The following is a 13,975-nucleotide window of genomic DNA, read 5'->3' on the forward strand; positions in this document are numbered from 1 at the left end:
GTGGTAGTTGAGGCAGGTATTATCACAATGTTTAAGAAACAATTAGACAGGAACGTGGATAGTGTAGATTTAGAAGGATGTGGATCAAACACAGGCAGATGGGACAGTAGGTTGGTCAGTGTTGTCAAGTTGGGCTGAGGGGCCTGTTTCCATGCTGTATAACTCTATGATTCTTTGACTAAGTGCTTTTTGAAAATGAAGTGAGTGGACTCGTCACAAAAACACTGAGTGGATGTTCTCCCCTGTACTTAGTCTCCAGTTTTAAGCATTGCCATCAAATAGGGAATGTTTCCTTTATTTCACTTGATTGGTTTACGAGTGTTAAGTTGGCTTGAGTGTGGCCAATATGACCTTTCCAAGTCAAAAGTTAATCATTGACAGGTTGCATTATTCATAAGTCATTATTGCTAAATAATGAGCAACACTGAGGTAATCAATGTTCAAACCCAACACTTTACCAGATGTCATCTTAATTGCAGCCTGTTGTAGGATAGCGACGTTTTTTGAAAATAAGGAAACAATTACTGTGATTTATAGGGAGCCACTTATATTGCTCTGAACATTGTTTAATAAAGCGGGAACCGTCTGCTGGAACATTTCCCTAAATAATAATATGAAATGACCTATTTTATAGCAATGGCTTTCTTTATAAATACATATAAAACATTTACTTCTTTGTGCCTGAAGGAACAACTGGGAAAGATTTCAATCATGAGGCCTGTGAAATGTACCATGAACTCCTTCCTATACTGTGATGCTCAGCATCAAGCGACATGGTAAAAGTGGAAAGAAGGCCGATTATCATTTACAGGAAAGAGGAAGTGTGTTATCCATGGCAATGTCATATTATTCACAAATGATATGTTTCACAAAAATTAGCTTGGTGCTTGCTTTTTCGTTGCTTGTTAGTGTCAACGTCCATCAAATACTCAACAGGACTATTTGTTTTTGGACTGAAGTTTTTCAATTGAATTGCATTTTGTGTTTGTTTGTTCCTGACAGCTTGGCATTGGGGAAGCATTAATCAATAGATCTGAGAAACATTTCCTTTGCTCTATGAAAATGGAAATCCTGAATTAATTCACTGGCTTCGTAAATGTTTGCTTGTGTCCTTATCAGAAGTTCCTGGCCCCCCGGAACCCTGAGATAGTGACTTGCAAGAGTCAAGAGTTTTTTATTGTCATATGTCCCGAAACGGAACAATGAAATTCTCACCAGCAGCAGCACAACAACAGACTGCAAACACCATAATAAACAACAAAAAATAAATTCACTCAGAAAATAGAAACACACATTAATAGTGCAGAGACAAAAACAATGCCCCCAAGTCTCCAGTAACTTAATTTCATACTGCCCTCCTCTCCACCTTCCCTCCTTGCCCCCTTCCTCCTCCCTTGGCATTTTACCAATTCCACAGTTCTCCACATTGTTTCTCTTGAGATCACACCTCCCCTAGTCAACAATACCACACTTTGCCCTGCCAGACTGAGGTCATTTGTGGCTAGCCCTGATTGATCCTGGTCTTTTGACACCTCCAACTCTTCACTATCCCTCCACCCCCTACTTTCAGTCTGAAGAAGTGTCCCAATCTGAAACATCACCCATCCTTTTTCTCCAGAGAGGCTGCCTGACCCACTGAGTTACTCCAGCACTTTGTGCCTATCTATGTAGTTCGAAGCTTAGTTGAAGGTTGTAGTGTTTAGTAGCCTGATGGTTGTTGGGAAGAAGTTGCTCCTGAACCTGGACATTACTGTTTGAACAGTCGTAAGGAGGACAATGTGCAACCATGAATTATCCCACGAGGGAGGAATAGAATAATGATTGACATTTAAGATTAATCTGCATCAGAGACCTATTATTGGCAGTGCATATTAAGAATATGATTTATTGGTTGGATAGTTCTACACAACAGACAGAATGGATAAAAATGGAGAAGGAGGATTGTCATCCTTGTAATATAGGAACGATCCTCTTTTCCCCCAAAAAACTGAATAACACAATATATAAGAAGAACCCAATTATATATGGTACAATAAGAATTTGGAAACAAATAAAATTATCTTTAAAATTAAGAAATCTATCACTGTTAATGCCAATTGCGAATAACCCTTTATTTAAACCATCTCTTATTGATAAGACATATAACCAATGGGAAAGTCTCGGAATTAGAAGGATCAGGGATATGTACGAAACAGGAAACCTACTATCATTCCAACAACTACAATTAAAATTTAAATTGAAAAACAACCAATATTTTAAATATCTTCAGATTTGCGACTTTGTGAAAAAATATATACAAGGATATCAAAAAGTAACTCCTGACTTATTGGAAGAAGCAATGAATATTGAAGCTGACTCACAAAAATTAATATCCTATTTATATAATAGTATTCTAAATATAGACCTACCATCGACAGAGGTACTTAGAGAAGAGTGGGAACGGGAATTAATGATAAAAATTACGAAGGTTAAATGGGAAAAATACCTGATATATATTCACAAATGTTCAATTAATGTAAGACATAATCTAATACAATTTAAAATTGTACATAGATTATATTATTCAAAAACAAGATTGAACAAATTTTATCCAAATATATCCGCCACTTGTGATAAATGTCTAGCCCAAAAGGCAACTATAACACACTCCTTAGTTTCCTGCATAAAACTTTATAGATTTTGGAATTATATTTTTGAAATATTTACAAAATTATTCAAGACAAGAATGGAACCTAATACTGAAATGATTATATTTGGTGTAATGGAAGATGGGAATAAATTGAACACATCTCAAAATCTATTCCTTAACTATGGTTTAATAATAGCAAAAAAATTAATACTTAAATTTTGGAAGGGTACATCAATACCAACGCTTAAAATGTGGATTGCAAGTATGTTGGACACCGCTCATCTTGAGGAAATGCGATTCCTCCTAATGGATAAATCAGACCAATTCATAACGAGTTGGTCTCCATTCGTCGTTTTTTTGGAATCATATGGTGCAACACAATTGTAAAAAATAACTGTTTCAGGACTGGACAAGGGTTGGTCAAGACTATAAATAATGATCTCCTTTTCTTTTCACTATTTTCTCTCTCAACTTTCTTCATTTACTCGTTTTCTTTCTTCACACACTATATATTTCACATTTTTCTATCCTTTACTATCTAACCTCTTTTTCTTATTCTCATCTTTTTTCAATGTAACAAAAAAAAAAGAAGTTGTACATAAAATGTATTATGAAAATATATATTAGGCACTTTGGTGCCATATGACTGTGCTTACTTCTAATAAAATAAAAATATTAAAAAAAAAAAAGAGACCTATTATTTCCATATTATCGTTCGTCTCTTCACATACGACAATGCCCCAAGATTATCCATGTTGAGCTTTCAATCTGATCAGTCTGGGACTTAATGACTGATGGAGGATGCTCAGAGAATCAAGTGGTAAAGTATTTTTCTACTTCACAAGTTTGTATGACCATCTCAGAAACAGATTTGGTGTTCAATCAATCTGTGGAATTCATTGCCACAGACAACTGTGGTGGTCAAATCAATGGGTATTTTTAAAGTGGAGATTGATGGGTTCTTAATTAGTAAGGGTGTCAAAGGTTATGGGGAGAAGGCAGCAGAATGGGGTTGAGAGGGAAAGCTAGATCAGCCATGATTGAATGGCGGAGTAGACTCAATGGACAAAATGGCCTAATTCTGCTCCAATTACTAATGAACTCATGAATGCTGCAACATTACTGGAACTGGATTCTTTTTTATTGCCAGTTTTATTTTTCTGGCGGTGTTTTTAGTTTATATTTTTTTAGAGATACAGCATGGAAACTCGTCCTTTGGCTGCCCAATGCCGACTATTGATCTCCCAATGTCACTAATTCCATGTTATCCTACATTAATTAACCAGCAAACCCATACGTATGGGAGAAAACTGGAGCACCGGCAGGAAACCCAGGAGGTCACAGGAAGAACTTGCAAACTCGACATAAACAGCACCCAAAGTCAGGTTCGAATCTGGATCTCTGGTGCTGCCGCCCCATGGAGAGCCATGGTTTCTATGGACCCCCAGTGATGGGATGGAACAGAGACTAGGGATAAACAACCTGGCATTCTTCACTTGCACTCACCGAGCAAGTTTATCACCTTTGGGTTTGGTTGCATAGAGGAGTTTAATTCACCCAGGCATCCATCTTTGGAGATCCTGATTTCTTTGGCACTACTTCAAATCAGTTATCTGCCCCTTTGCAACCCCTGGTGCTGGCCCTTTATTAGTTTTGAAAAGAAACACAAAATTCTTAGTAAATGCAATTTTCTGCAGGATCAATATTTTGTACTTTGCAAATCCTGACCAATCAAATATGCTAGAACTTCAAGCAGAAACTTTGCTTATTTACCTTAAATTATTTCTCACAATTCAACAAATTGACTACCAAAAAGGAAATTCAGAAGGAGAAAAGTAGTCATCCTTAAACTCATACTGGCGCTGAATGTAAATCACCCAAAAATACATGAGATTTTTTGTAGCATACATTTATTTACCTTTTTTTAAATAAGATAAACAAGATTGAACTCTACACGAAATGTTCAGGCAAGATTTAAGAAATGTTGAGAAGAGGATGTGAAGACATGGACTCTTGAGAAAACCCCAGCGTCCGAAGGAAACCCATGTGGTCACAGGAAGAACGTACAAACTCCACGCAGACAGCACCCGAGGCCAGGATCGAATTAGGGTCTCTGGCGCTGTGAGCCAACAGAGGCAGGACCAAATGAAACACACAGACACTGTATTTGACTCATCCCAACCTGCCATAGGAAACCTCATCAACAGGCGTACATTTACAACTAACCAGCACGTTATAATAACTTCTAGAAGCAGAATCAGACCATTCAGTCCATCAAGTCATGGCTCGTCTATCCTTTCCCACTCAACCCCATTCTCCTGCCTTCCCCCATAACCCCTGACACCCTTATTTGGTAGAAGTATTTGTAAGATACCTTTGTAAGATAAACAAGTTAGAGGCTTAAAACTAATACAATCTATGAGGTCAATTCAAAGTCCTCCATGAAACATAAAGGTTTACTCTTCATCAAAGTAATGATTGCATTTCTTCTAAGAAACTAGGAACACAAATCAAAGTGCATGTGGCAAACAGGATAGTTATCAAATGCAAATAGATGTCATAAAACAACACTTTGATGCCTGGACTGATCTTTCAACTGAATGTCCACTTCCCAAATCACTACCAGAAAATCTCTTTAATGTAATTTTCTATGCCAAGATTATTTAATAGAGAAACAAGAGCAGAAAGATGGTTGCTAGGAAACTGGAGATACCCATTTTAGCCCTGACTCATGACAGCTGAAAGAGCCACAAACTACAGCAGAGACACAGAAACAAGATGCATTTAGCTACCAGAATCATTGAAGAACATAACTTTAGAGACAGTGTGGAAACAGGCCCATCGACCCACCAAGTCTGCACGACCTGCGATCACCCTGTACAGTAGCACCATTCTACTTAGGAAATTATACAATTTTTTTTAACTTGAAACCAATTGACCTTCAAACGTGGATGTCCTTAGAGCGAGGGAGGAAAATGAAGCACCTGGAGAAAACCAATGCAGTCACGAGGAGAATGTGCAAACTTCGTACCGACAGCACCCGTAGTCGGGATCAAACCCAGGTGTCTGCCGTTATAAGGCAGCAGCTCTATTGCTGCCCCACTGTGGTGCCCTAAAAATAACATAGGCATCTCAAAGCAGTTTCCAATCCCTAATTGAAACCGGGTCACAGAATGCAAGCAGGTCAAAGCCTCCCAAATCATCATTTTACATTTCATTGTCCAGAATGCCAGTAGCTAAAATGTTATGGGCATTTTGTTCATGGACAGCTTGATCACCTGCCCAGCTCCTGGAATAGAACCGTACAAAAATGAGAAGAGACCCTATCAACAACTCAGCTTTGCTGCTATGGCCCAGGAATAGGGTTTGTGTCACCAAATCAGAAGATTATGGCTTTCAGATCCTTTCTCAGTGTTGGACACACATTATTATATTTTGTAAAAAGCAAGGAAGATCCCCTGGCACCTTGACAAAACCTATCATTCCAGCAACTTCACTACAATAGACTATTTTATTATTACCTTGTTGTTCGTGGAAGCTTGTCGTGGGCACTATGGCCATTGTGCATCCATCATTATGACAACTATACATTGTCCACAGCAGCACCAGTGAGTGGCACGGTGGCGCAGTGGCAGAGTTGCTACCTCACTGCACCAGAGACCCAGGTTCGATCCTGGCTACTGGTGCTGTCTGTACGGAGTTCGTACGTTCTCCATGTGGCCGTGTGGGTTTTTCTGGGTGCTCCGGTTTTCTCCCACACTCCAAAAACATGCAGATTTGTAGGTTAATGGGCTCCGGTAAAAAAAAAGTAAATTGTCCCTATTGTGAAGGATAGCACTAGTGTACAGCCTCGATCTGAAACGTCACCCATTCCTTCCCTCCAGAAATGCTGCCTGTCCCAGCATTTTTACTTCGGAGTCACGTGAGTGACTACGTGAAGAACCCGCTTCCAACGCATGCGTGCCATATCGCTACACGCATTGCGACGAGTCACACAGGGGGAACGACGTTCCCCAGCGGGAGAATTTGAAAGTCGGGAACAGCAGGTAAGAGACTCTGCGTTCCTTTCCACTTACCTTTTAGGTGGAGACATGGACCGGATCCATGAAGGCTGCGGAAAGCTGGCGGGGGAGAACCGCGGAGTGCGGGCAGCCGGCAGCAGCAGCAACGGCACCATTTCCCGGGGAGGAAAAACCTGTGCCCGACTTCGCTCCCGCACCGGCAAAATTCACTTCTCGGCCGGGCGGGAAGCGAAGCAAAGACGTCCCGTATGCCAGTCTCAAGCGAGACTGGCTTGGAGCAGTCGCTAGCGGCCAGCGCCGAGGCTGCAGGACAGAGAGCAACGAGGGACCAGTGCTGTAAGTACCGGGGGTACACAGGAGGGCTGGAGAAGCTCAGCGGGTGCAGCGGCATCTATGGAGCAAAAGAAGTGGGGACGTTTCGGGCCGAAACCCTTCTTCAGACGGTAAGTACCGGGGTTGGTCCGAGGGGTCCCTACGAGCAGCCGAGAGCGGCCAGTGCTGAGGGAACAGCCGGTTTTACCGACTGCGGAACTGCCGCGAGGGACCAGTCCCGTGAACACCGGGGTCGGTCCGAGCGGTTCGAACCCGACACGCAGGGAACGACGTTCACCAGCGGGAGAATTTGAAAGTCGGGAACAGCAGGTAAGAGACTCTGCGTTCCTTCCACTTACCTTTTAGGTGCAGACATGGACCGGGTCCATGAAGGCTGCAGAAAGCTGGCGGGGGAGAACCGCGGAGTGCGGGCAGCCGGCAGGAGCAGCAACGGCACACCGATTTCCGAAGAGGAAAACACCTGTGCCCGACTTCGCTCCCGCACCGGGGAAAAATTCACTTCTCGGCCGGGCGGGCAGCAAAGCAAAGACGCAAGTACAAAGTATGCCAGTCTCAAGCGAGTCTGGCTTGGAGCAGCGCTAGCGGCCAGCGCCGAGGCTCACAGAAGAGGACATTGGAGCGGGGTTGACCGGCTGCAAACGACCGCGAGGGACCAGTACCGTGAGTACCGGGGTCGGTCCCAGCGGTTTAAGTTTACAGACAGCGGGAGTGCCCAGAACTGAGGGCATTGGAGTGGGGTTGACCGGCTGCAACGACCGCGAGGGACCAGTACCGTGATAAACGAGCAGCCAGGAGCGCTGAGAGCGTTGGAGCCGGTTTTGACTGGCTACACAGCAAAATCCCGACGAATCGGGTACAACCCCACGGACCCCATTGAATTGAGTGGCGGTGCAGGCTCGAGGGGCTGAATGGCCTGCTCCTGCACCTAATTTCTATGTTTTTTCTATGTTACTATGACCCTTATTATAGGTCTGTGGGAAAATGGTGCAGACCTAAAAATAGGGTTTTGTTCATAAAATCTGTTTGTTAATCCTTTGGTTAAAGTATTAGATGGGTCCAGGGCACTGGAAGTACGGAGACGGCGTGGACCCGCTAGCCCACGCTAGAGGAAGCCGGTACGAGTGGCTGCAGCATGACAGCAGCCAGCACAGGTGCCTGTGAGTACCGGGACCGTGTGGAGAGGTGGACCTACATACAAGACCGCTGTGGTCAGCGGTGGGGCGAGGGAAACCCGCAAACCAGTGCCCGTGTGTACGGGGGATGGAAACAGCGGGGGAAAAAAGGAGCTCCTTCACAGTAGCAGTCACGTGGATGTGGTTACTAGCCACAGTGGGCAGGAGGTAAACCCCACATGGGTACCCCGTGCGGGACCCGTAGAGATCTCTAACTCTATAAAAAAGAGTAGGCAGGACCCTGATGGGCCAGAGCCTGGTAATACAGCGTCCCATGATCCTAACACAGCAGGGACTCTGCTGGACATGGTGGCTGATTACTTTAAACCAAGTCAAACAGGGGTAGACTTGGATCCCAGGATGGCAATAGTATTAACTATATGTCTGGCCACAAACTCCAACAAGAAATACTTACAGAGACTGGCCAGACATCTGCCACCTGGCAACTGTGAGGCATTACAGGTGCCCAGTGTAAACCAATGCATTTGGCAGCATATGGGGAGGAACATCAGGAACCAGGACCGCAAGATCCAGAAAACCTTAAAGGGACTGACGGCAGGGATCACAGCATACACCCGCACCCTGGACAAAACAGAGCTAACCAAAGACATGTTTTTAAATTTAATTCCACCACGGCTGCAGCAACATCCGCAGCAAAAATTCTAGAGGTACCCACAGACCAAATCCTCAGAATGGCAGGATGGTCATCCGAAAGGACTTTTCAAAGGTTTTATAATAAACCAGTTTTGGAGCCATCATCGTGTTCGGAAACCATTTTACGTTCAACAATATAATTTGCCCGAAAGGTTACAGAGCTATGTTTTTCAATTAATAAATTAATTTTTTCGTTATACCACACAACTCTTTGTATAAAAATTACTAATGATGCTCTCTCCCAATACCCAAGGCAGTTGTGAAGCATGGACTCGTTCCACGGCATGAGGTCACAGAGCTTTGAAATCTTCACGTAGTCACTCACGTGACTCCGAAGTAAAATAGTAAGATTAAACGAGAACTTACCAGTTTGAAGTTTGATCTGTATTTTATGAGGAGGAACGTTGAGGGAATACGTGCCCTCCGCTCCCACCCTCCTATGATCATATCAAAAACTGGTATTTCTTTGATAATCTTACTATGTTAGGTCATTATAGGTTTCTGTGACCTCACACCGCTGCTTTGAAGAATGACACGCATGCGTTGGAAGCGGGTTCTTCACGTATTCCCTCAACGTTCCTCCTCATAAAATACAGATCAAACTTCAAACTGGTAAGTTCTCGTTTAATCTTACTATTTTTGTCTACACTTCAAATGTCTTAAATGTTCATATCATACCTCCTCTGTCAGTTGGTTCCATGTAATCACCACCCTCTGATTTGGAAAGTTGCCCCTCAGGTTCCTGTTGAATCTGCCCTCTCTCACCTTAAACTCATGGCCTCTAATTCTTGATTAAAATTCGTGGGTAAAAGACTGTGCATTTACACTGTCTGTTCCTCGTGTGATCTTACACTCCTTTATAAGATCACCACTCATCCTCCTGCATGCCAAGGAATAAAGTCCTAACCTTCCCAACCTCTCCCTAGAGCCCAGGCCCTCAAGTCCTGGCAACTTCCTCGTAAAAAAATGTCAAGGTGTTAAGAACCCAGATGCAGAAACTACAAACATTTCAACGACTTAGCTAATCTAACACCACATCCGGTCAAGTGCTCGAGCACTGTTCAATTCACTATATTTCAGTAATGCGTAACCACCAAAGGATTTTACAGGTTGGTCAGACACGGTCTGGCTGCAGTACGGAGCAGCACACATCTCCAGACTTCTCTAAAGATGCTTAAATTTGTAATCCCAATAGTATCCTCGCTGTTGCCTGTTAGCGGACCTGTCATGCCAAAACTGTACTGTCTGTGCTTTTACATCTCAGGCCCAGCAGACTTCAGTTCACAGCTGCTACTTTATTACACATGCAGCTTAAGTGACTGTAGATGGATTTCTACCTTAAGGTGCACTCAACAGTCATTTTCATTCCCCGGTCAAACTAGCATGTGTGTTCTGGCTTAAGGTTAACTCAAGCACTTGACTGGTTCGAAAGCACAACTACAATCTCAAATCTTTGCCAACTTTCAAGTCACCCAAGGCTCAAGTGCCAGGTGGACAGGAGACTGTTTGCTGGAAACTTGGCCGGCTCCATCGCACAATGATGTGTCCTTTTTGAGGGACTGAGAGACTGTTGCCAAAGATGAACCAGATTCAGGGACAGTTTCTTCCTTCCATTGACTCCATCTACAATTGATCCTTCCTTGGCAAGGCCAGCAGCATAATCAAGGACAAGTTTCATCCCGGTTACCCTCTTCTCCCCTCTCCCATTAGGCAAGTGGTGCAGGAGTGTGAAAAGGCACACCTCCAGATTTAGGGACAGTTTCTTCCCAGCTGTTACCAGGCAACTGAACCGTTCTCTTACCAACTAGACAGAGTGCAGTCCTAACATCCTCTCTACCTCATTGGAGACCTTCGAACTACCTTTAATTTAACTTTACTGGACTTCAGCTCGCACAAAACATTATGTGTAGGAAAGAACTGCAGATGCTGGTTTAAATCGAAGGTAGAAACAAAATGCTGGAGTTATTCAATGGGACAGGCAGCATCTCTGGAGAAAAGGAATGAGTGACATTTCCGGTCAAGACCCTTCTCAGACAAATCATTATATCCTTTATCCTGCACCTATACACTGTGGGAGGCTTGAATGTAATCATGTATAGCCTTTTTAATGACTGGATAGCACGCAACAAATAGCTTTTAACTGCATCTCAGTACACGTGACAATAGTAAATTAAACTAAATAGACTTTCAGTTACTCAGAATTGTGTGGGCTTGAAGTTTCATAAAAATAACTGCCGACTCTTTCTGTGTAAATCCCTTGTGGTTCCTCTCAGGGTACCTGGCTTAGAACAATCCGAATAATAATGTGTAGGAAGGAACTGCAGTTGCTAGTTTACACTGAAGACAGACGCAAAATGCTAGAGTAACTCAGCGGGGCAGGCAGCATCTCTGGAGGAAAGGAATAGATGACGTTTCGGGTTGAGACCCTTCTTCAGTCTGAATCTTCCGTCTATCTGTAGACAAAGGGGACTAGTGTTCATGAGGCAAATTGGTCAGCATGAACGAGTTGGAACAAAGGGCCTGTTTCTGTACTGTATGAATCTAAAACTGCAGAAGAATCTGCTTATATCTTATGATTAACAATGTGCCTTGCATATGCACCCATTTATCAATGTCATTGTAAACCAAGCCCCGTACAGATTTATAACCCCAATTTACATCTGTTTTAAGGAGTGTTGGAGGGAGACCATCTGAAAGGTCTCTCTAAAAATTGCCAAATGTACCCAGGCGACTGTCAATAGGTACCTTTTACCCAAATGTGTTATAAATTCCTGTGGTACAAAATATTCAGTAGAATTTGAATGAGAAAAAAAAAAGCAAAGAATGTTGAAAGGGAACTCATTTTTCTTCAAATAACAGTCCATTTGAACAGCAGAATCTCAATTTAATGTCTCATGGTGCCTCTAATAATGCAGTTCTCTCTTACACTGCTTTAAAGTGCCAATGTTGATGAAATGCTCGAATAGAATTTGAGGCTTCAGATTCAGAAATATCAATTGTTTAATATAATATATTTTATCTTAGGCAAAGAGACATAATATATCCAATAAGACAGACACAAAATGTTGGAGTAACTCAGCGGATCAGGCATCATTTCTGGAGAAAGGGAAAAGGTGGCGTTTCGGGGCGAGACCCATCTTCAGACTGAGAGGCAGGGACAAGGGAAACTCGAGATATGAACAAATAGTCAGCACCAATGACTTGGAAAGATGGAGCTTACAATGGTCCATTGTTGTCTGTGGTAGAGGTGACAATGCAGGGATGCAAACAGTGAAACTAGCAAGATGTTTAAAAGGCATATACTGGATTGAATGCCTTTTAAACAAACTAGATTGAAGAGGTAAATGACTGTCAGATCCAAGGGCCTGAATAATAGTCCCAACCTGAAACGTTACCTATCCATGTTCTCCAGACAGTCTGCCTCACCCGCTGAGTTACTCCAGCTCTTTGTGTCTTTTTGTGTATTAACCAGCATTTGTAGTTCTTTGTTTCTGCAACAATCTATTAGTGTTCAAAAACATGACACTTACAACTGGGTATGAATATCACAAAAAATTATCATGAGAACAAGAGTCAACTATTCTGTTTTCAAACCTGTTCTATTATCAGTTTATGGAAAATGTTAACCCCATTTTTAACCCTGAGCTGTGACACTGTGGTGATTCGTTCAATCATTTCTGGAAGAGTATGTGTATTTCTTCTAAGGAACAGCTTAGGAGCAGGGGCAGCACAGTGGCACAATTGGTAGAGCCACTGACTCACAATGCCAGAGATCAGGGTTCGAACCTGACCTTGGGTGCTGTCTGTGTGGAGTTTGCATGTTCTTTTCGTGACTATGTGGGTTTCCTCTGGGTGCCCTGGTTTCCTCACACATCTCAAAGACATGCGGGTTTGTAAGTTAATTGGCCCTCTGTAAATAGTCCTGAATGAGTGGGGAATGGATGCCAAAGTGGAATAACATAGATCAAGTGATGAATGGTCGGCGTTGACTTGGAGGACTGAAGGGCCTGTTTCCATGCTGTATCTCTAAACTAATCGAATCAGATTGGAAAGAATCGCAATTGAAAAGGCTGAAACGTTTATTATTTGAAATTGTTGAAATTGTTATTTGTGTGTCCGGTAGACAATAATGATGTGTAGATGTTGGAATTTCTTTGAATTGTTGGTGAAAACTGAAGACAGAGAAATTGGATTTCAAATTAGATAAGAACCTAAATGACTGAATGGAACTTTAAATAACTTTATGGAAGTGTTCTGTAAAGTGGTCAACCAAGCAGTTTCCTTCTTCCTTTGGCTGAGAAAGCTGGTAGGTTATATTAAATTGCAAAATGTACAAGTAAATCCCTCCATTATTCAGCAAAAAAATTGAATTAATGCTTCTTCTTCAGTTTGAGATACATACAGTACAGAAACAGGTCTTTTGGCCCAACTTGTTCATGCTGACCAATTTGCCTCATGAATTCTAGTTCATTTTGCCTGCAGATCGCCATACAATTCTGGAATTAGTCTATGGGTCCGGCAGCATCTCTGGAGAAAAGGGATAGGTGAGGTTTCAAGTCGAGACACTTCTTAAGAGGAATCAGGGGAGAGGGGAACTAGCAGTATGAAAAGGTACAAAACAAATCAGAGCCAGCACCGATGGCCAAGGAGCCCACAATGGTTCATTGTTGGCAGTGGAGGAGGTGATAATGAAGTAATATGAACAATGAAACTAGCAGGATGACTAGGGTGGGAAGGGAGAGAGAGAGAGGCTTGCCTGAAATTAGAAAAATCAATATTTATATAGCTGAGTTGTAAGTTGCCCAAGTGAAATATCAAATGATATCCATGCATGGTCCATAACCCTCTAACCTTTCCTATCCATGTACCCGTCCAAATGTATTTTAAAGTATAGTAAAACAAACTGCAATGTTATTAGGCAGAAGCTCGGCAGGCCACACTGGGAGCAATTATTATTGGGTAAGTCCACATCGGACATGTGGGAGTTGTTTAAGGACCAGTTCATCGATGTTCAGAACCAGCATGTTCCAGTCAGGAGGAGGGAGAAGGATGGAAATGTTACAGAACCATGCATGGCCAAAGATGTTGTAAAATTGATCAAAAATAAAACCCTTGCTAGGTTTAAGAGGTTGCAATTGGACAGGGTCTTTGAGGAACATAAAGGA

The sequence above is a fragment of the Leucoraja erinacea genome, chromosome 13 (genome assembly GCF_028641065.1).
Source record: "Leucoraja erinacea ecotype New England chromosome 13, Leri_hhj_1, whole genome shotgun sequence".
NCBI classification, from domain to species: domain Eukaryota; kingdom Metazoa; phylum Chordata; class Chondrichthyes; order Rajiformes; family Rajidae; genus Leucoraja; species Leucoraja erinaceus.